Genomic DNA, 24,079 nt, shown 5'->3' with positions numbered 1-24,079 from the left:
TCCGAGTGTGAGCCAACTAGACATGATAAGACTCTCGTTTTTTTTTCCTGTGCAGGCATCACCGCCAAGATTACTAGACCAAGGTCCGTGCGCTACTTCACTGGTTCGGCAGGCTCACTCTCAATACGCAGGTAAGTCTTCAGCCTTCCCTTCAGCTTTCCTGATCTTAATCCCGATGTAGAACCCACCATTTCATCGGCGTCATATTGCAAGAGATGCGGTAAGCTTCCCTCTGCTTGTAAGCAGATGCAGCGCGTACTGCCGATGCTAGTGCCGATCCTGGATGAGTTCCCGCCCCTTTTAAAATTGAATGCAGGGAGAGCGATCGCTACGCCTTTTTCGATTCTCTCCCAGAGGTTACCTGCGCAGTCGGCTTCGCCTGCCATGTATTTGATCACGATGAAAAACTCCAAAGATGACTCCAATATCTTCATTTGTTGCGCAGTGGGTAGTAAAAACTCGTGTTTTTTGTCACAGGGCGCACCAGGATGAGCCACTGAACTGTTGCATTGTTTAAGCCCCGTTCAACTTCATGCAGCATATGTAGCTTTGTTTGGTCCAGTCCTCGTGGATTTTAAGTATAACCAATCGCGAAATGCTTTTTGTTGCGCTCAATGACGCGTTCTTTATCTTAGTCATTCAGAAAACACGCTCGATTGGCCTATCGTTTTTTAAACAAACAGAAGAAATGTGTGCACTATCACTGCATACATGCTCCAAGATGAATTGGATTCGATTCCTCTCAATTCTCAATTCTCCTCACGAACTGCTGGAACAAGGTGCTGAGTAATTTGCAGGTAGTGCTTGTTCGAAAGTCAGCGCGTAGTATCCTCACCAGTTTTTTGTAACGATGTCCTTTTCAGACATATTTTATAACGCAGCACGGCTGTCGTGCTAGGCAGCTACCTTCACGCGATGAGCTGTACTACGCAGGACGCTGCAAATTCCTACATGCGCGAAAGCACATTTGCTACGAGATCAACGGGAAATTCCAAAACTCTGCGGTCAGCTTAAAATGCGCATTCCAAAGTGCGGAATTCTGAGAAAGAACATTGCCTGGAGGTACAAAATGACAGTAATTCGTGTGCTGAATAGATAATATTAGAGAAAGATTAGTCAAGGATGACAAGCTGGCTTCAGTGCAGTTTGAATGCAGTCCGCACTAGAGCACTGCACGAAACTGTTTTTTCGGCCCAGGCCCGATCCGGGACCGCTGCGGGCGCGTGTTACTAAGCTCGGGCCCGGCCCGGGCATGGGTGTTCATTACTAAGCGTAGCCAGGGCTCGCGTGTGCATGACCAGGCCCGGCTTGCAAACTAAAAAAGCTTTTTACTTACATATTGTGCCGTATTTGTCAGCCTCACCTCCTCAGGGTCGATCAGTTTCAGCGCATATGCAGTAAAGAACGGTGTTTTGTATAACTTATTTTTCCTTGCCCGGAAACAGCGTTGGTTTTTCTGGAAAAGAAGAGAAGATTGTAACGTCATCTGTTTTTCGATTTTCTTTGCTGAGGTATGCTAAGAGCCAGCTCTTTGCAGGTGTCACTTCAGATTAGCGAAGAATGCCTTGGACCATGCAATGCTTAATTCGTGTGCTCGTAGGCATGACTTAGGCTCTTTATTGAGCAGGCTCGAATCCAGCCCGGGCCCAGTAAAGGGAGCTTCGGACGGCCCAGGCCGGTGCTATGCTCTAGTACATACGACTGATGAGAATTGTCTCGAATGACAAATAGAGAGAAACAGGATACAGCACGTTAATATATTAGTGGTTAAAATGGCTGAAGGAGTCGATTGAATAGTAGGCTTTAACATCCCAAAGCAACACCGTGTATATGAGATACGCTGAATTGAAGGGGTCCGATTTTTAATGGTTGCTTGGGATTATTTATTAAGCGCCGAAACATAACTACACCATTGCTTTTTTTGCGTTTACGTATTGTTTTTTTTTTGCTTCATGTTCAAGTTCTGGGTCCTTACGAGCCAAAACCAGGTTATGATTATCAGGTACGCTGTAGTGGGGGCCTCCGAAATAATTTCGACCACCTGTGATTTTATAATATGCACCCAATGCACGGTGCACACGCGTTTTTGCATTCCGTCCCCATCGAATGGCGGCCGCCAAAGCTGGGCGTTTTTGCGCTTGACCGCCATCCGAATGTGACCGCCGCGAATGGAACACGCAACCTCGTTGTCAGCAGAAGCAACCTGGTTACGGTAAACTCCCGATATTCTCTGAAGGACATGTCCCGAGAGACAGAGAGAGTCTGGCCAAAGAATCAGGAGCGAATGCTGCCGGAAGGCGCTCTCATGGCTGCTGGTCCCTTGGCCGCCAATCGGCAATGTTCCAAATAGGTAGAATGCAACCGCCCCGGGGCAATAGTGCAAGGCGGGAACTACAGGCAGCAGCAAAAACGAAAAAAAAAAGAGAAAGAGACCAGCGACCACGATGCGTCTTCCTAAACTTATCAACGCGCTGGGAGCCGTGCGACAGTAAGGCCTTTCGCTCCGCGGTAACGCCAATGAGGGTTTGCCCTGCGGTGGCGCGGTTCGTTAGCCGGCGTTCGCCGCGACCGCGGCCTCGTACGAAGCCAACTTATCCTCACCTCTGCCAACGTGCACCTGAGCAAGCCACTGAGAGAGGGACTGGGCGCGTTTTTTTGCGACGAAGTGATGATGGCTATGGCGGGTCCTTCCGTGGCGTGCGCTAAGGTGGTTCTGGTGCGCAAGATGGATGGAACGTGGATGTGGCCTAACGAGGTGCCGAGGGCGTAAAAGAAAGTTGGGCTTCGAGTTTCGCTCGCGAGATGGCTACGCCGCAAGTAGAGAAGTAAACGATGAGGCAGGCGGCTACGTTCAGCTGCAAGAATTAGGAAGTACGCCGCATCTGTTGATGCTGTGATGCAAGCGGACGAACTGCAGACGGCTTGCTTCATTGCAAGAGTTTGTGTGATCCAGCATAAAAGAGGCCGCATGATGTGTTTTTTTAGCCACGAAATATGCATAATTAGGAAAGGTCGCACTTGTGATTGTATGCGTACGCGATAAGAATGCGCAATTTTTCAGCAGGCATCCGCAAGAAGGTATTTATGCGCAAGTGTTCAGACATGCATAGTTATTCCACATCAAAGACTGTGCTTTACATCTGGAACTTGTCTTTTCGGCTTATTGGCTAATGTGGGCGTACAATGGCGCTGCTGCACAACAATGGTAGCGAGGGATGAGGTAGGGGCGCTACAAGATTTTCTAAATTTACTGTATTGTTACATAGTTATTGCAGCCCGATTGGACAGTCCAGATCGTGCTTTCTTTCTTAGTAGGCTTGAGTTGCACAGATGGAAAATATAGTGATGTACTTGCGTTCTAAGCCAACGCACAATAATTTATACATACATGATAGTGAACATTGCGCGTGCATGGAGTGACGGTGTTCTCAACAAAGCGCACATTCGGTGCCCCTTTTCTTCATTGCATACTTCTGAGGGAGAGAGAGAGTGAGAAAATAGATCGAGGACTCAGAGGCGCAGGGTGGTCCACTGTTAGAGGGAACACACAAGCGTTTGGCTCATGCTCATGGCAGGACGGAAAAAAACTTTAATGAAAGAAGGACCTGCGAGGTTGCCAGCCCGGGCTCAGGCCACCCGGGCATTGTGTGCGGTGAGGCATAGCCTTTCCACCGCTGCCCGGGCCCGCTGGATAGCCCATAATTGGTCGTGTAGTTCTGAGCTAGTCAGAGCGCTTAGCCATCGCTCCTCGGGAAGGTCCGGTTCTATCTTGTCCTCTACGTATACTGAACCGATCTGTGTGCACTTCCACAAGATGTGTGCCATGTCTGCGTGTTCGTGTTTGCAGAGCTTGCAGCTTGCGTCTGGATATTGTGTTGAATTTATTCTGTTTAAGTGTACTGGGTTTCGGAACGTTCTCGTTTGCAATCTTCTCCAATCTGCTTCTTGAGACCTGTCGAGTTGTTTGTGGGGTTGTGGGTATGCTTCTCTTTGTTTCGTGTAGTGTGTCAGTATGTCGTGGTACGTGACCAGTCTGTCCCTGTCATCTTTTATCGCTTCTTCGTCGTCCTCGCCTCCTCCGTCTTCTCCATCGCCTCCGCCGCAGTCCCTTCCTCTTCCCCAAGGGTTGCGGGGTGTTGGGCCGTCACTGTCCGTGCCGCGGTGGGTTAGTGTTCGCGCGACTCGGTGGGCCTTCTCGTTGAGGTTGGGAGGGGCATTCATGGTAACTTCTCCCATATGTGCCGGGATCCATTTAAGGTATTTGGGTGTAATTGTGCCGTTCTTAAAGTCTTCTGCTCTGTGGTTCAGGATTTTGGCCGCCTCGGTGGAGACCCATCCCTTTGTGAAATTCCTAATAGCCGTCTTCGAGTCGCTGATTATTGTTCTGTATTGTTGCCGACCGCTGATTATAGCCAATGCGATTGCCGTTTCTTCCGCTGCCTCCGACGATCTAGTCCTTACGGAGCCCGCAGTCACGGTCTTTCCTTTCGTGCATACGACCGCCATTGCGAAGAGGGAGTTACCTTTGTCAGCGCCGACACCACCATTGTCGTCCCTGTTTCGGGGGTACCGCGCGGCGTCTACGAAGAGCACCCCCTCCCGCGCGCCGTGATTTTTGAGGATCGTTTTCGTGCGGCATTTCCTTCTCTCGACATTGTGCACGGGGTGCATGTTCTTCGGGATATTTTCCGTGTTAATTGCGGCTCGGACGTCTGGGTGAATCTGCATCTTGGGGCCGTTCATTCCGTGGTAGTTTATGCCAATCTTTTCCATGATTTCTCTGCCCGCCTTGGTTCCGGAGAGTCTTTCAAGTTGCGCTATTCTCTGTGCTTCTGCGATCTCCACCAGCGTGTTATGCACCCCGAGTTGTAGTAACCTTTCGTTTCTTGTGTATTGGGGGAGACCCAGTGCTGTTCTGTACGCTTTTCTAATGAGCGCATCGATCCTGTCTTTCTCGGCCTTGTTCCAGTGGACGAATGCCGCCACGTACGCGACGTGGCTGATCGCGAAGGCCTGAACGAGCCGTACGACGTTTCTTTCCTTAATGCCCCTCCTGTTGTTGGAGACTCTCTGTATTAGCCGTATGGCCGCCATGACTTTCTTTTCCAGGCGTGTTATAGTTTCCGTGTTTGTTCCCCTGGCTTCGATCCAGAGACCCAGGACTCTAATCTTTTGGACCATGGGTATCTCCGTGCCTTTCCTCGTGGTTAATCTGATTCCCCTATTGTGTAGTTCCGCTACGTCTCTGGACGGTTTGCCGGACCTCCTGGGGCGGTAGAGCAGCAGTTCCGATTGTTCCGGTGAGCATTCAAGTCCGGTGCCCTCTAGATGATTTTCGATTGCCTCCACCGCCCCTTGAAGTCTGTTCTCCATATCCCCCTCGCTTGCGTCTTTCGTGGTCCAAATCCTAATGTCGTCTGCATAAACGGTGTGATTAATGCCTTCTATTCGGTCCAGTTTTTCCGATAGTCCGATCATGACGAGGTTGAAGAGCATCGGTGACACGACGGACCCTTGCGGCGTGCCAGCGCTGCCCATGTCCACCTGGATACTCTCCTCCTCGTCCAGTCTTATTCTGGCTGTTCTTCCCGTAAGGAAATTTCGGATAAAATTATACGTTCGTTCGCCCAGGCCGAGTTGCACGATTCTGTCGAGTATGGCCGTGTGCTTGACCCTGTCGAAGGCCTTCTTTAGATCAAGTCCAAGTATTGCTCTCAAGCCCCGCCCCATGGTATCTATGACTTGCTCCTTTAGTTGTATCATTGCGTCTTGTGTAGAGAGCCCTCTTCTGAAGCCAATCGTGTTGCTGTGGTACAGGTCGTTTGACTCCAGGTAGCCGTTAACTCTACTCAGGCAAGCGTGCTCCATCACTTTACCAACGCAGGAAGTGAGAGAGATCGGCCGCATGTTCTGTATTTCTAAGGTTTACCCACCCGTGAGGCTCTTGTTTCATTTCTTCAGATGAAGATGATTTAGAGGGTATTGTTGCTCGTCACTAGCCAGCGAAGCAATCAGTTTCTAGAACAGCCTTAACCACACCATGCTGCCTTGCTTTGCGTTTGTATGATGTAAATCGGCTGGTGAGAATATCTTCAATTCGCCGATGGAGCTTGGCGTAACGCTATGTTAATGGGTCGCACCTCGACCAGTTTGTTTTTAGAACTCTTATGCATGGCATGGTGACCTCGGTGATGCTGGGCTACGTCGTGGTTGGTACGTGGAATGAGTGGGTGATCTGATCGTTTTGTATATCTGCCTCTGGCGAACATTAAAGGAAAATTACGTAAAAAATAGCTTTGCTGAGGCCTTTTCAAATTCCTCGCCCTTCTGGTAGAAAAACTCTTGCTTGGGCTAGTTGGTTCATGCTTGAATGAGTAAAGAGCAAGGCGCAATAGACCAGGACAGAACAACAATACAAACGACCCGTTGGCTTGGTAACGACTGCAATCGATGAATTGCCTCTTGTGCTGTTGCACGTGTCGTTCTTGTTCGCTGATTCGATATCAGATATGATTCCTGAGTGGTCGATGTATTGTTTTATTTTACTTCTAATATTTCATGTCTGATTCGGCTAGGTTAACCTGCCTATAAGGCAGGCTTGTTGCGGAAATAAACATAGTTGTGTGTAGGCGCCGGGCCTGTGGTGTTCTTTTTTTGTCCTGGTCTATTTCACATTGCTCTTTACTCCTTCAACCACTCTGGTAGAATTTGCTGTAATATACGCTTTGTACGTCTCGGGGTAGTCAGCGGGCGAAATTTAACCTTCCCTATGCAAGTTGCAGACGACGGGTGATCTCACTTCCAGACGGCTACCCGCATGCGAAGAGATGCGGTGGTTCGGTAGCAGACGACACGCGGCATGCCCCGCCTTTTTCGACATTTCGCGTCTGCCCTTCGTTGTTGCCGCTTCCTACGCCTGGGACTGCACTGAGCGCAAGCCGCATGCTCCCGCGTTCACGCTAACAGTGGGCTGACCTCCACATCCCTTACATCGAGCAAACAATATACCGTCAAAGCTTGCGAGTCCACCATTCGCGCATGCTTTTTGCCAGTTCACATCAGCACTGCCACGGAAGGCCATTACAACAGTGGCAGTTCATTACCTGATGTGCGGAGGGAAGCCACTACGATGGCTCTGACTAGCAGCTCTTTATCACAACAGCGGGTGTGCACAACTGCTCATGCACCTACATTTAGGTACGTGTCTAAGTATTCAAGTTGGCCATGACATACCTTTGACACGTTAAACTCCATTAATCAACCATATCATAATGCGCAGCATGCAATTCCGAAGTGAATATGAAGCGAAGCATCTTATTGCGATGGGAAAAACATAGGTCTTAGCATGACAAGTTGGACGAGGGTTTATGTATTTTTATCTCAAAATATTGTGCCACTAATAGAAATATTTCCTTGATAATACCATGCTGACATTCAGTAAAGGCCATGGAAAAGCATTAGCACGTTAACATTGGCTTCTCTGTGCCTGCTTCGAAACAATCGTAAGTGAAATTTTACATTCTCGAGCTAGGTAGGTTACTTGTTTCAGCACAAAAGTTATGTTGTCGAAGCAACGTTGCCTTTATGGTTGCTTTGCATAACTTTGGAAGTAGAAAAATGCCATTATCTTCTACATATTTTTAACTCGTGACTAGGCTCATAGACAATTTCGTACTGAACGTATGCTCTTTCATATGCAACCCATGAATAGAAGTCATACAATACAAGACATGCACAATTTCATTGTTCTAAGAGAAACTACTTTTTCTAAAGTTTACCCTTCTGTAGACATTATTAAGACTATTGTCACACTTACACAGAAGAGCACCCTACGGAAGCAGTTAATTGCAAACATCTTGTTCATTAAACGCTGCAGGAAGTTGGCCCTCATCGGCCTACAAAAACAAACAGCCCAAATTGTTCGCCGATGAGGTCGTCTGTCCACCAGGAACAATAGCAGAGTAGTTGAGTTAAGAGTAAAATTTTGTTTATCAGACCGTCAAAACTAAATGCGCCCTTTCGTCCTTCATAGAGATTCTGCATACTCGAGCGCTCGCCTAACTTTCTACCTACCAAGGGTAACGCTCCTGATGTTGGCAGTTCGCGTGCTGGTTTTCTTCGCTAGAATACTCTTTCAGTCAGCGCTACTTTCGCCGCATGTCAAAAGTCATTAAACTAGCTGGAACTTCCCCGCAACTTCCATTAAGGTTGCGTCCTGTATGCTCGTAATGTTCTTGCAACCCTTTGCGCATCGAAGTCAAAGCAATGAAAATGCCAAAATAATAACATCTCAAATTGTTCATCCGTAAGCCTCAGTTTGTTGCGCATCGACTTTTAAACTCAGGCTCCCTTCATTCATAGTTCCACGTCACGGGTCTTTACGTCGGTGACACGCTCGAACCCACACGCATCCCAAAAGCCAGCGGTAAGCTGTCGAAATCGCTGCGCCGTCTCCCACGCGCACCGATGAGCAACGGCACCGCCGAAGCTCTTGCGATTGCCTCCTGGTGACGTCACACCTCATACGCCATGGTTATTTCCAGGGACGGGGGAGACGCATTCCCTAGAGCGTGGTCATCACGTGCGTAAGCCCCTGCACATAGGGTGTTGCACTAATGGGCTCATCCCCATAGGTGACAGCGCGGCCCCTGTCGGCATCCCCGCGAAGGGGTTTTTTCCGAGCTCGACGTGTTGCTCTTTCCATTGCTGCGTCACTTTCCTTTCATTCTTTATACACCTGGGGATTCGATATTTTTTTCTTGCGCAGAAGCTTCATTGTCGGATTCCCTGCACTCTGATTATCGTCGCATTCGCAACAAAGTGGAAGCTTAGAATCTATCGCATGGCCATACATGTCTCCGCTGTTTTTTTTTTTTTGCGTTCATGGATTGCATGGTCAAGTGCGGAGGCTTGTCATCTCAGACTGCGCTGTCCAAACAAAGTTTTCTCCTTTAAGGCCCGGCAAAATGCAGTGGTGTTTAAGTCTTTCTTGCTCCCTGTTTAGTCAGAACAGTACTGAGTACAAAAGACGGTACGATGCAATAATTCAAGAATGATCTATTCTTTGACACTTGCAAGCTTCAGAAAAACTCGCATGTGCAATTTGAATATCAATACTGACGCCTATTTGGCCACATGGAGTGTTTTCTATGAAGTGTTTTCTTATAGCTCACGTTCTTGGGGCTGCGATTCAAAGAGTTTGAGTGGTCGTTGATGCTAATGGGGTGGAGTTATGATGGTGAGCCAAGTGCAAGGCTACCGATTAGTCGATATGAACATTTTCTGTTGCCCGACCTTCTTAAACTGTTCCGACAGGGTCCATGCCCACACTGTTTTACGTGAACAAATACCAGATTTAGTAATTTTCTGGATCAGTTGAACTCGTTTTTTTCGTACCTCTAAACCACAGGAAACGCTTGCAAATACACAAGTCAACTGAAGCGGTGGTTCTTCTGTGTGGTCGGACGGTTCTTGGGACAGCTCTGCACCTCTCATGCTTTAAATTTTTCATTTGTTTGTTTTTATTATTCTGGTTCTCTTTGGCATCTCATTGCACTTCATTTTACAGCGAAGCTGTATTTGGCGAGGGTTCCGTGTTTTTTTCCTGTGCGTCAGCAAATCTATCATCATCAATGTCTCATACCCCCTACGCACTCATAGCCCCGTGCACAATAAAAAAATAAATGGCTCATGGCCCCGTAAGGCCGAGGCTACAAGCACTCAGCAAAGTGAAGCGAACCGTGCCTACATTCTTTCTAATCACGCACAGAACATACAGAACAGCATGTCAAAAACTTTCATCATCAATGGCTTTCATCCGCGTAAGCAACGGATTATACATCTGTAAGCAACGGCTTATACATCCGTAAACAACGACTCGTACCTGCACAAACAATGGATACCACCGAGCAGCATATCTCCTATTTGTTTTGCAGCTGCTAGGGAAATACCACGTGTTCACCACCACATTCACCAGCCAAGCGCTACTTACAGATTGTTAATCAGAAAATCTGAAACGTGTGGCCTCGGTACTTCCTTAAGCGATGACTCATACCCCCGTAAACGTGGCCTCCCCATTATGACGACAGAAGAGAAGTGAAATTCTTAGCGGGAAGGATGAGCGGCAACGAAGCCAGCTGGCCACTTGTGGAAGAAGACGACGACGACGATGAACGCGGGAGCAACTTGGCGCTTTCGCCCGGTTGAACCGAGGGGCGCCAACGAACTAGCTGTGGAAGAAGACGACGACGCTCGAGCCGTTGCTGATGATGATAGTTTTCTGTACACAGGTGCGGAGAGCTGGGTTTTTGTTTCACCTAGCCATATAAAGCTTCGCTTTAAAAATCTTGAGCCATTCCACAATGTTACAACTTGCCGGTGTGCGACCGGCCTCGAACATGTCTACGCGCGCGCTGCCTCTCTCTTTGTCCGCGCTCCGATCACGTTCGCGGCTAGTTTTCTCCGGCTACCTGAGGTTCCGGTAGTCGTCAACGCTGGAGAACAAACATCTATTAAACCTGCAGCTACCCAGCAGCGCATTCCATTTGTGTGCTGGAGTTGCTAAGGGAAGGCGACGTACAGTTAGGACTCCCGAAGAGCAACGTGCCTCCGAGGAAATACGAAGGGAACAGCAACGGGAATGTCAACGGCGCCGGCGGGTGGCAAAGGTCAAAGCACTTCCTGCAGAAATCACCAGGCGCAGGCGGGAAGCCCGACAAGACGTCACATTGTTCGCGAAGCTTAGAATGCGGCAAAAAGACGCAAGTATCATGCTGTTAGTTAGGACTCCCGAAGAGCAACGTGCCTCCGAGGAAATACGAAGGGAACAGCAACGGGAATGTCAACGGCGCCGGCGGGTGGCAAAGGTCAAAGCACTTCCTGCAGAAATCACCAGGCGCAGGCGGGAAGCTCGACAAGACGTCACATTGTTCGCGAAGCTTAGAATGCGGCAAAAAGACCCAAGTATCATGCTGCCCCAATGAAAGTCGTCAAAGACAATAAATGTGTGTGCGTACCTTTCATCACATTGACCACCGATCAGGACAGTAAATGAATTTGTAGCTTTCTTTAACATATTGTGACCTCTCTGCGTCGTGGGTTAAACAGCTTCGCAGGTCGTCCACCTTCACAGAGTGGAATGGCTCATGATTTCCTTGTCTGTACCGTATCCTTCAATAAAGCTTTACCATACCCCACCATAGCGTATCTTCGACATGCAGAATTAGAAAAATTCCATAAATGAATACAACGTTTTCCTGAGTCTCTGGCGTAGGTTTGCCATCGCCGCCTGTGCAGACATCGCACGCGTGGCCTATAATGGCCGAAAGTACGAACTAAATATGTATCATAGATGTGCCATCTTTCCAAGGCGGGAATGATTCTGTCGTAACAATAAAATATAGCCTTCTTCGTAGGAAAACTAGTCGCAGTAACAGCTGCAATTGTTTTTGCTTTGAGGCACTTTGCTCCGAGTAGAGTATCAGGTACTCTGCTACTGAAATCGATCACGACAGAATCGTACTCTAAAGATGCGACAGTTGACTATGTCAGTCCAGATGTTAGACATTTAAATATTTACGGCTAAATACCTTCTGCTGTGATTTGCGGCTTGGCACAGCTTATTTATAACACATACATTCAAGGATATTTCTTAGCTGTGCCTCGACCCAAGTGTGAGTAAGCTTATCACTGGTGTAGGAATGGTGACCTCACGATGTGTAGATGCGTTTATTTCCGCTGCTCAGCTATCTTGAGAGCGATCTGCGTCGGGGACGTGAGTCTAGGTGCGTCGACGGCTCGTAGGTTTGTGCATGCTTTGTTTTTACGGTGCTCACTTTGCAGTGAAGCGATAGACTGTGCGTATGTCACTTCGCTAGCCACTGCTGCCACGTTTCCTCATGCCAGCGCTGTCATCGACTGAAATGTGTTCATGTTTGCTTATTCATTTAGTTAGTCTGCCTATGTTTTCAAGTTTACATGGCTGACAAAACTACTATCCTTAATTCGGATAGCGGTCCACTAATTTGTTATCGCCATCGGTGCTTGGTCTTTCATGCGAAAGTGCGACATATTTCAGCGTTGCGTTGAAGGCGCCTCGGAGCACTGGATGCGGACGTCCTAAGACGCTTCTTCAGCACCACCATTATCTACAGATTGACGCGCAATGAAGGAGCCTTTGGTGAACACACCTTTTATTTTTATTCCGCATCTGCCGTATGGTCCGCAGCTGCTTCCCGCGTCACACGACAATTTCATGCCTTTCCAAGAGCAGAGAATTTCGTTTCCTATTCCGGAAAGCGAAGCCAATGTCGTTTAGCAGTCCGCGCACAGTCCTTTCACTCACACCTGCTATCTGCATGTCGGGGTCAGTTGACAGATCCTTGGCGGCTTTCGCGGACGTGGGCATCTCGTTAGGCATGAAATATTGAAACACCTTGCATTGGAAGGCATCAAGCGGAAACCTATCACACAAGCTGCATTCTTGGCCTTCCACTTTTCTCCGTGCTTCTTCCCTGCTTAAATCGGGTCTTCTCCGCTATGGAGACAGCGGTGTTACTTGAAGCTCCCATACTTTTAATCCTACTCACGGAACGCACATTCACGCTGGTCAGCCGGCTCAACCTTTTGTGCATGGTGACGGTTGTGAGCTCCGGATGGGCGCCCATGGTAGCAGCGTAAATGTTGCCTTCCAGTTGCTCCGTCTGCTTACACAACCACTGGTTAGAGTAGTTCATCACAAGCTTCAGCGGCGAGTCGACGTAAGAGCCAGAAGGTGACGAACGTTCACCTGAAGACCGAGACGCTATTTTGCCTTTGAGGTGCACGTAATAGGTGCCTCGTTCTCACATGTGTAAACAACCGAAATCACAAAGGATAAAGTATATATATGTATATATACACCCTCGATGTTTGCCGCGTCTTCTTTGGAATGGTGGCCTGTATAAAATGAAGCAGTGTTGTTTTTTGCTTTGCGACGCAGGAAATACTGATGAAATTGAGGGACTACATTCTGTAGCAGTAGCACTCGCGTATTTTAGCAACATAGCCACCCCTGCATTGCCAAGAAATTTCTCCCCGCCTCCTTTCGAAGGGGCCAATACAAGATCTTCCAAGGTTTCAACGGTACCAAATGAATTCATAGCATTAGGTATGCCTTTGTATGACTCCAGTTTCAACAACAGCATGGACACAAGGTTCCCTTAATTTTTTTCTGTAAATGAAGCACGCTAAACTGCTGACCAAAATATGTTTTAAGAAGCCAAGTGACTGTATTTCGCATGTAGCAGAGAACCTTAATTTAGAGCCTGGATAACAATGTATCACCGTCGGGTCTACGCATGAATATCACTGCTCTATTTTTAATCGTTCCACGCGTTTGTGTCCTTAACCTCATTTCAGCGTAGACATGCTCTAAAAAGGTACTTGCTCTTTTGGCATTCTAAATCACAATACCCTAGTTACAAGGGCGCCCTTAATAACATCGCTAACCACGGTTGTTAATTCAGTTACACAGCGAGAGAGAAGGAGAGGAAGACATGCATAGAAAGACAGGGAGGTTAACACAAATTCTTGCAGTTAACGTCTCGCGCACCTTAACATTACAACGAATCAGCCACACTGTCTCGTTCTGTGAATTCATTGTGCGTCAGTGCGGGATGAAATCGACCGGAGGTCTGAAAAGCCCTTGCATAGCGTGTTCCGGCAATACATGCCTCGGTGGACTAACTATCCAGACGCAGCGTTGTAGTGACAAATAACGACTTAGGAAGCCGGCTGCAGCAGCCGCGCGTATTGACAATACGCACCCGAGCCTTTCCTCATAATTATGGCGAACATTAGATTAGTTCCACTAGACGCACCAGAAAGCGCCATCTTGCGTTTCTATCATTTTACATCATGCGCGACATGATTGTACCTACAGACTGCCGACTGTTTCCACCTATCCGGCTTGTTTTACCCGGATAGCAGCGTAATTCACCGGTGAAACGCCGGCGCAGGGCTATACGCATTCTGCCCGTATTTTAGCGCAGTCTATTTTCAGACAATTTTGTTTTTTTTTTCTACAATAATTGTTTTAATTTTTCCATAACCTGCGCTGCTCGTTAACATCAGTGCATTATCGTGCTTGCTCGTGTAAGGTGCACATTTCTTTTTAATTATTTTTTTTTCAGAATGCGGGCCTCACACAAGGTAGGCTTATGCCTACTAACTGATGCATCGAACTGCACCCCGTCCGTTGTATACAGTACAAGGCAAGCACTAGCGGGAAAAAAGAAACATGCCTGAGGTCGCCGACAGGTATTTCGGAACCCAAATATGCCACACAAATTTCCAAACGTCCGGGCAGTCTTAAAAAAAAATGGGACGATAAAATTGATTTCGTTGTTCTGTGAGAGCGCGCGCGCAGCAATAAGTTTGTTTACAGGCTTTTGCTAGGTGTTGTGCTCCATTAAAAGGAAATTCACTTAAGATTTTGTGATAGACGAGGCCACGGGTTCGTTTCGCGTTCACTTGCTCGTCAGCCCGATTTGAGTCGGCTCACCGTGAAGTGCAAATACCATGCATGCAGCCTTGACTCTATGGCGCTGTCAGTTGAGGCTGCCTTGCGAAAAATCTGTTTGGAACATTATTGGCTTAGTGCCTTCAAGCGAGCTTGCGCGCTATTCCTTCCAGTAATCGGACACAGCAACTTGCTAAGTGTTTGCGGTAGTTGCCCTCTGATCGATAGAGAATCCAAACACCGGGTCGTGCACGTGTTGCCGTCAGGACAACCCGTGCGCGTGGTCTCACACCCAATCCCGATGTGGCTTAGCGACTATAGTGTTGCTCTGGTTAGCGCGACGTAACGGGATGGAATGCCGGCCGAATCCCGGCTACATTTCGATGGGCGGCGGAATGCACAAACTGCCCGTGCCCGATGAATTGAAGGCTCGTTAAAGATCCCCTGGTGGTCAAAATTAATGCGGATTCCTCCACTACGGCATGCCTCATAATCAAATCGTGATTTTGAGATGTAAAATCCCAGAATTGAATCCAGTCAGCGATGTGTGGTCCACTTATGTGAAACACTTTAAAGGGGAACTTCCCAGAAAGGCTTGCCGCGCCCTGCCAAAGTGGGTGTTGGTTGACTTTTATGAGTACGGGCTTTACGCGAGTAAATTTGGTATTTACCTCCCAAAGCTGGCTTCCGATCTCTTCGGGTCGACAAAATGCCTCCTGCACGCTCCAGTTCTCTACATTCATCATCCATGTTTCTGCCCGCCCGGAATGCATTTCTCTTATCTTGGCTCTAGTTGTGTTACCTTCTCTCCTGTCTGACCAAAGGACAGCGTAATGGTGGAGCGAAAGCAATAAGACTTTATTTAGCCACCAACTTACCAGTGGCCGGCGAAATGGCCGGTTCTGTGTTACGGAAATGAAATTGCGTGAGAGCTTGAATGTCGGCGCTCTTTGAGCACAGCCAAAGGGTGGACTTACTCCCCTCTTTACTTACTGCTCCATCCGCGGAGCCTGTAAGATACTGTAAATAAATGAATTATCTAGATCTTCTGGTACTTTTCAACAGGCACGTCTGCAACCAGACACACGAAGACGCACAAAAGCGTTCCCGTTAGGACGCGGCCAGTGAGCACATTCTACGTACGTGTTGTACATCGATCTGTTCTATAGCAGAATGGTGAAGCCATCGAAGCGGCTCGGCAGATCCGCGTGTACCTGCGTGCGCTCGGCCGCACAATTTATCTCCGGAATGGAAGAGCTGCGCGTTGCGTTTGCCGGCGCCAATTGCGCCCTTGGCTTATCGTTAACTGTCGCGTAACGAAGCGTCGTGCTGCTTCTTTTTTCCCCGAAGATCTATGTTGCATGGTGGCCTGAATCGATGGCGCCATTTATAATCGGACAGCAGTGAGTAATAGCTCTGTGCGGCTGTTTCACTGAGCTGTAACTAAAATAAAAGCGGGTGCAATTATTGCTCTCTCGCACGAAAGCGGCGGGATGCAAGTACCGTGAGGTTTGTGCAGAGGCGCGCTGTGTTACCCCTGTCCCTGTCCAAAAGGTATTGCCAGGCGTTCTCTGACGAGTTCAGCGGTGCAATCCCAGAAAGGGCCAAATTGACTGGAAAGGTCGCGATGCGCCAATGCCTCCAAGTCCTTGCGCTGTATTTGCGTTACGTTTCCGCGTGGAGCGCCTGAGCACACGGGGATGATAGAGATCACTGTCAAAACTCACTTTCACTCTATCGGAAAAACTACGCGCCCCGTCTATGCGTTATGAAACGAGGCATCTTGCTTCGCATCAAGTTGTTTTCTCCGAGAACGGCAACTAGTCGGCAATTTGCACGATCCTGTCGGGGCCACCGACGTTGCTTGGACGGCACCCGAATGATGGCGTTGACAGCGTCCCGAGATCTGGCGTAGCTACGCAGAGGAATGAAATATGTTTCAGGGGTTATCAAGTGGTGTCGAACGTTCCCTAATAGTCGCCATACTAACCTGCCATAGTAACAGCTGACTTCGGATTACTTCCAAATAAGTATCAAGTAAAAATCATCTTCCCATGTTTCAACTATATCGATTGCACAAATCCACATTTCATATGGAGGCCCCTTACCTCTACCCCAAGTATGCTGTCGTTCGCTTTTGAAATGTGACTAAGACAGGGGCACTAAAACTTGGTCGATCATAAAGTCACAGTCCCTGCGGCCACACTGCATACTATCGTCGAGAAGACTTCCGACCTCAAAAATATCTCATTACGCTCGCCTGCTTCTTCTAGCCCCCTAAACGTGCTGGCTGTCGGCGAGAATTTTCTTTCGCGTTGAATAGCGACGTGCGCTTTCGTTGGCGGAGACATCACAGCTTTTTCTGAATTATTGAGCAAACATTTACCCTTGTTCGGTGCGTGCTTTTGTTTGCCTGCGAGTGCCGTCGGTCGCGCTTGTGTGTCGCCTTGTATATATACAATTCAGCTGCCGCCTTCTGTGCGTGACCTTCGCGCAGGAGGCCTCCCCTCAAGGATTGGGGATAATCTCCGCTTCACCTGTCGGGCATCCCCTTGTGATTGCGTGTGTACGTCTTTGCTTGCGAGGCACGGACATTGGTAGAGGCGTCTTGATTTTAAGCTTGATCGCCTCATCGTCATGGAAGTTGCCGTGTTCATTTACGGCTGCATCGGCTACGTTATCTTCTTAGAACACGGGGTTTCTGAGCTCTGATCTCCCACTATGAACAACGCTCTGTAGGCCGGAACAGGCCACCGCTCGGAAGTGAGCAAATACGGATAACTGTGGCCCTGTTCTGCACAACGTGCCTTCAGTTAAATTGGCACATGGTATTGTACATGGTGCCCCATAGTCGCAATGCTTCATTGTGTGTTCGTGTCCGTTTACTGACCATGCACAACGTCGGAGGGATTCCAGACCTATTTCGGGCGAGTTTGTTTGTGACTATTCTTCCTGCCTTGGCCTCTGACATATTTGTACAGCGGAATGCGATGAACTATATATATAACGATGGAAATATATTGAAATTTTGTAATGCTTTTTTTCTTTGGAATGCTCCGTACGGCTTGTGGGGATCATGGAATATGTCTATTGCAATGTATTGAATTCTTGTAATGACTTTTGCTGTTAATTTTTGTTTTGTTCATCTGTATATCGCACTGTCCACTCCTGCCCAAGGCCTAAGACTAAGGCTGGCAGTATCCTGTAAATAAATAAATAAATAAATAAATAAATAAATAAATCATTATTCTGTGTGGCCAGGAGGATCTTTATGTTATGCCCGTTAGGCGTGAGTTGGCGTTACGACTCGAAACGTGCTCTGTGGCAAGGCATACGAAGATTGAATTCGAGCTTTCACTCAGCGATATTATGGTACGTGAATGCGAACTATCTCTATATTTATGACCCCCCCCCTCTACCTCAGCAACGAAGCGCCAGGTTCATATCTTTCCTCTATCTGGTACAAGAACACACGTTATAATTCGCATCCGAAGTAATCTGGAGCTTGCCCGCCAAATTTACAGCAGTTGTCATGACGTCAGAATTTCGGCTCGTTAGTGGCTCATCTTAAATTTCAAACAAACATGTTCCCCAATTAGGACGAGTGAAAACAACGCACACAGTACTTCGTCTATTGTGTCAAATTTTATGGGTGCTTGATATCACATCGTAACAGTTCTCATTATCGCTGTTACCTTGCACTGAATGCTTTCAGGGATATGATTCCAATGATCTTGTATGGGTCGGAAGAAAAGTAAGGCTCACTGACTAAACAGAGCGAGTGTGAATGCACTCTGCCTCAACCTTATTTGGGTATATTGACAGCTCGTCTTGCCTTGCTTTTATATTTATTTGATTTCACCATGAAGCAATAAAGAAGGCAGAGGTAAAAGCTGCATGAGCATGGTTTCAGGTGCCATTGGCCCCATATGATACAACAGCAGCGAGTCACTCGTAGAGATACAGAATTACTTGATGAGAACCATTCCCTAGGCCGGGTGGATAGACATGACTGTAAACAGCGAGTACCCATGGGGAGATCATAAATATAAGCTTACATATTGTTTGTTACCTGAGGCATTCTGAATATTTAACGTTTCCGAATGCAGTATAGAAGGGAAGTCTATCGCCAATTGTTACATCACTATATGCTTTTCGCAAACGATGCAGTTTCCATAACTCCTTATTTGGGGTAAGATGGTCTGCCAAATCTTTAGGTGGCAACATATCCGAACGCACCATTTTAGCGATACGTGCTAGAGTACCATGCTCGTAGAATTCCATTGCATAGTGTTTGTAAGCCGGTTTCTCATTACATTCCAGAAAGGCATCAGTTTGACGATTAAAGGGAAAAATCAGACATCCACCGGTTCGTAGCAATTGCTCCAAAGGAAACCCATACGGAATCCTCGTAAGAAAAGCGTCAGAGTTGAGGAAAAATTCGTCCTGGTCCGGGACTCGAACCCGGGACCACCGCCTTCCCATGGCAGCTGCTCTACCATCTGAACTAACCAGGCGGCTAGCAGATGACAGGACGAAGTCGAATTTGTCGACAATAGGAAACAAAGGCACGTGTTTGACGTAGTAGTTCTGCGGAAACCCGCAAGGTGGAGACTACACCTTGCGGGTTTCCGCAGAATTACTATGTCACTACATGAAGTCACTGATATGAAGCCACTACATGAAGTCACTGATGATATCATCCGAAGGTATGTTTCTTACTGAATGTGTAACCAGGGAAATCTTCCTATTATAGTCACTTGGATTACAATGCAGCCCGGCTTGACATCTTTGTCCTTACCACTGCCTTTTCGATATGATATCCGATATTTTCCTTTGCGTTTGCCGATAATAGTATCATCTTAAACATGCAAAACATTATTGGAAATTTTTTCATACTTCTAAACTTAAGGAATTTCTCAAACAACACCCTAACCCAAGTTATAGACCAATGTTTGCTGCAACTTCTAGCAGTAGCACTAAGTGCACACGTTTAAGGAGGGCTGCGCACGAAGGACATCGCGTTAAGTTTTGCAGCTTTGGTGCAATGGTGCTTGCTCGTGTTTCATTTGTTTCTGTGTTTGAGTCCACTTCAATTCAGGAATCTCTGCTCGATCCTCCATAGATAGGCACTCCTTCCGCTACATTGTCGGGCCCGGAAGCGTTAGATCCTCTTTGCGAGCACACTTTGCAGATATTCTGATTGTACAGCAAGAACGTGGTTCAGTGCACGGCATAACATGGGCGGCAACGCTATCAAGAAAGCAATTTTTCTCCAGACTTCAAGAAAGCTTTTTCCTGAGTGGCTTTATTTAATGTACACCGCATATTGCGGTAAAGAAGGTTACTGTAAATTTATTAAAATAATGTGCAGGTTAAAGTTGGGGGAAGAGTTTAAGGCTACAGAAATACACAAGCAAAAAGGTTTGGCTTTCGATCACACTTTTGTTTAGCTAGGGTTGATACACACTTAAGGAAGTGTGACATGGCGATGTATGCTTACGCAATTAATTCCCGCAAAACAACGGTATTATAGCCCCAACGATATCCGCTGAGTGGTTCCTAGGAATAGTTCTTAATAGTATATATGTTCTTAGTATATTACGAAGAGTGCGCGACGACTGTCACATGCCGGTAATACTTGCTGATATTATGTCAACGGGGAGTAGACTGAATATTTTACTCGGAAGGAAGCTAAAATCTGGAATAAATAAATAAATAAATAAATTATCCAGCGAGAACTCAATTTTCTCTAGCCCTGCGCTTCTCAATATGCGACGTCTAACAACAGCGTGCCACTAGTAAAAATGACGAAGTTTACGCATCGCCACAGTGTCTGGTACGAACTTAAAATGAAACATATATGTATACCTATCCGAATAAAACACATCTGCTGTGTATTTGCAACTATAACAAGTATCCTATTGCATAGACCGCCTCAAGACTGTTCTGTAATACAAAATATGCCGAGTGATGTCGCCAAGTGGTAATATTTCGATTACTTCCGCAATATCACAAAGCTGTAACTGCTACGAAAATGAACCTAGCGAGAGACAACTAAACATGCTTCGACAGGAAAATTCAACTGCCCATCGTATTCGTGTGTAGACTCAAAACTCCCCATACGTGGGCCGATAACGAAGATGGTGCAGCGCCGGGCCGAGCCGCGGTGGAGGTTCTCTCACGAAATAAAAAAGATTGCCGGAAAGAGCGGCATCAACGTTGTTCTGTTATTGCGGGAGCTAATAAATTGGTTAGCCTGCGTAGAAACACAAGGCCAGAAAGAATCACAGGTACCGCATGCGAAAAAGAACATAAAAGAATGCCATTGATTGCATCGCGGGTGTGGTATACCGCATTCCTCTCGGATGGGGACCATCCTACGTTGGTCAAACAGGCAGATGCATAAATGATAGGCTACGAGAACACAATAACAAAGAAAACAATATGGCTGCTGGTGGCTTTCTTGGCTCATTCCCTCTCGGCAGTACACGGTTGTAGCTTGCCTCGTATTGCTAGAGCACTGTCAGTGAAATTAAGAGTTGGCTCTATATTGGTTCGCGAAGGTTTGTATCGTCAAGGACGCGTGGACACTCTGTCGTGTATGTCCTGTGGCTCCTGTGAGACACTTGAACACCTTATATTAGAGTGCCCTGCATTCGTCACACAACGTACACTGCTAGTTAAGGAATATGGACTGATTTGGCTCAAGTGTACGACCCTTGATGATCGCCTGTTTCCGAGAGGGAGTGTTGCCCAACGCGACCAGGTCCATTGAGCCTTGCTAAGTTCCCTGCAGAAAACTGATTTCGCCTCCCGTTTATAGACATCTTTTTTCGTGTTTCTACTTTCTTTGTCCGTGTCTCTGTCATTTCTTTATTTCGTGTTTCCTCTCCTATTTCTTTGTTGCCATCTTCTTCTTCTCTTCTCTTCTTTTCATTCCCTCCTCCCGAAAGAGCAAGCAGGCGTTGTGTCCCTCTCGGTGGCAGTTCTCAGCTTGCTCCCTCCCTGTTTCTCTCATTGTTTGTATGTTTCCATACCTAATAATAATAATAATAATAACGTCCATTAACAAAGATGCTAATGCAAAGCAAGACATAAAGGAACAGTCATCATGAGTAGAAGCAGGTGTGAGATGAAGCACGTGGTAATAGAAGCTAGGTACATTTCAGCATTTGGTAACACATGCATCAGTAAGCCTTCCATCTCATTATCTGCAAAAAAGCTCGACTATTTTTGTTCGTGTTGAACGTGTTCATGTCTGTGAGTCTTTGTGGTAAAGTGCGTGCGCGTGATTCCCTGTTTCTTTTTTGTTCATCTTTACCGAGATTTTACATGTGTTGTGTGACGTTTCTTAGGTATACTTATGGCGACGAAAACTGAAAATATATTTATTATTGAAAGTTAGCACTGTGTGTTCCAAGTGCGCATTTCTGTCGTCCTTGTCGTTCCAGCTTGCGCTACGAGAAAATAAAATATGCCGTATGAACAAGCACCCTCATTTACCAGACAGGGCTAAATAGTAAGGCCACCAGATTACCTAAAGGTTGCATTAGAAATAAATACAGTAGACTCTCGTTAATTGAAACTCGAAGGGACCCCAGGATTTTGTTTGAATTATCAGGAAGTTTGAATTATCGGAAGTTCTCGCATATATGACTCTGAGCAAGTTTACAGCGCACATTACAATTAATTATCCACTTAAATCATATTTTAAACATTTCACTCTTTAATAACACAGCAAAAACAGAGCAGAGGTGAAGTATCCAGAACAAGTTTAATGGAAATCTATGGCTGACTAGACCGTTTGAAGAAATCATGAATTGTTGATTGTTTTTTCTTTACATGTGCATTAAGAACAAAGTTATCTATTCCATTTAGAGCAGCCATTTGTTCTTGAGAATTTTCTTCTACAGTCAGAAATTTGCGGACCTCGGCAAGGTAGTGGAAGGCCTGTGCTGCTGAACTTCCTGCTTTGAACTGGCTAGCAAGCATGCTAGCAAGCCACGGAAAGTTGAGCAACAATGTGCCTTTCGGGAGGCTTTTGTTTCGAACGTTTGTTTGTTACGCTCTTGTTCGCTTTCTATTATTTTTTTAGGCCATAGTGCGCTTATTTTAACATTTTCCGCTGTTGTGGTGATATAAGAAGTATGATTTTTCACCAGTGGTGGCAGCGATAGCCCATAATTTTCCGGTATGGACAAGCAAAAAGTACGAATTAACCGAATTATGGTGTTTAAATTAAGCGGCCTTAAAATACATTGAAAACATGGCGAACCAACCGAAAATTTGATTTCTGTTTGAATTAACCGAAAGTACAATTATCAGAGTTTGAATTATCGCGAGTCTACTGTATACAAGCCGACACAGATGCAAAGAGCGCCATCAGTAAAGTAACTAAGAAAAAATTCTTCGGTACTTCACAGGGTATTCCTTTCTGGCAGGTAGGACGAGCCTTCGTATGAGTGAGCATTTCTTGGGCCAGAGCGGTGAAGGCGCTGTCACGAATGTGGCAAAGGAAATGTTTGAGTTGTTTCGCGCGCTTCGCCGCAAACTGTATAGAACGTGACGCACGCTGTTTCACTCCGATTGCACCAATTCCTTTGATTTTCCGCAGTGAAATTAAGGTGGCGTCTATTGCGCAGTCTATGACAACATATAATTATGATCCTTCCAAGGGAGCTAAAAGTGGCACCAGGGCCGAGTGAGCCACGTCAAGTGCTTAAACTTTCTTTGTTTCGTCGGACAGCAGTAAGGCATAAGAAAGATTACAATGTCTGAGCCACAGGACATGGTGCAAAACAGAAACCCAACGTCTCGTGAGGTGCTGGGAGGAAAGCATGAAAAAAAAAAATGAGTGCGTGGCCAGGAAAGTTGCTCACGACAACTTGGGAAGCAGACAGCGCGGTGAAAGGGAGCTGTCTCGACGGGGATTCCAAAGTGATTACCCATTTGCCGGTGACAAGTTTGTTATGACGGCGCCGCTATTGTCTCCATCCATGTGGCGGCTGCTGCTGAGGGAGGGCGGGACCCTTCATCGGCATGGCGGCGACGTGTGACGCTTGCTAGCATCGCAACACGAAAAGCAATTGCTGCATAAAGCCACGTAGAAACTACACAAAAGACTTGATGACGCGCACAACCACCGAGATGGTGACAGCTTGACGGCTGTTCCGGCCGCCTGGTGTCGTAGTTTCCGCTAATTCTTTCCCTGATTTCTTCGTGCACGACAGCGATGGGTTCTGGTCTCAAGCAGCTACGTCCTTTCAGGCGTGACTATGATGCCTAATAACGGCGACACAAGCGAACTTTTAGAATTGTAGTCGTAGCAAACATTCAGTTTCTGAGTATTGTTGCAAGCACCTCTGCGTGCCTTGTACATTTAACAAGTTTTTGTTGCTGTTGCCATCATCATTTTAATAGTTATGGTTCACTTCCTCAGATACGTCCCAGCAAATTTTCACGCATGCTGACGTTCAAAAAATTTAGGTAGTTCTCTCCCACAACAATAGTCATCAGAGCGAGTTATAAAAGTGTCGTAATAAAAGGAAAAGGAGTGCAAGCTGGACAGAAGCACAA

The 24,079-nt window shown here is 46.8% G+C and overlaps 1 protein-coding gene across 2 annotated transcripts in view; it reads left to right on the top strand.

Moving 5' to 3' along the window:
* Positions 1–24,079, top strand: part of LOC135919011 (uncharacterized) — a 997,771-nt gene that overhangs the window by 55,148 nt on the left and 918,544 nt on the right. For both annotated transcript variants that reach the window (XM_070524824.1, XM_070524821.1), the window contains exon 2: positions 56–131. The gene's annotated coding sequence lies outside the window, so the exon portion shown is untranslated. The remainder of the gene's footprint in view (positions 1–55; positions 132–24,079) is intronic.

Source organism: Dermacentor albipictus, chromosome 9 (genome assembly GCF_038994185.2).
Source record: "Dermacentor albipictus isolate Rhodes 1998 colony chromosome 9, USDA_Dalb.pri_finalv2, whole genome shotgun sequence".
In the NCBI taxonomy this organism is placed as follows: Eukaryota; Metazoa; Arthropoda; class Arachnida; order Ixodida; family Ixodidae; genus Dermacentor; species Dermacentor albipictus.
Note: the sequence above shows the minus strand (reverse complement) of the source record. Positions and strands in the feature narration are given on the sequence as shown.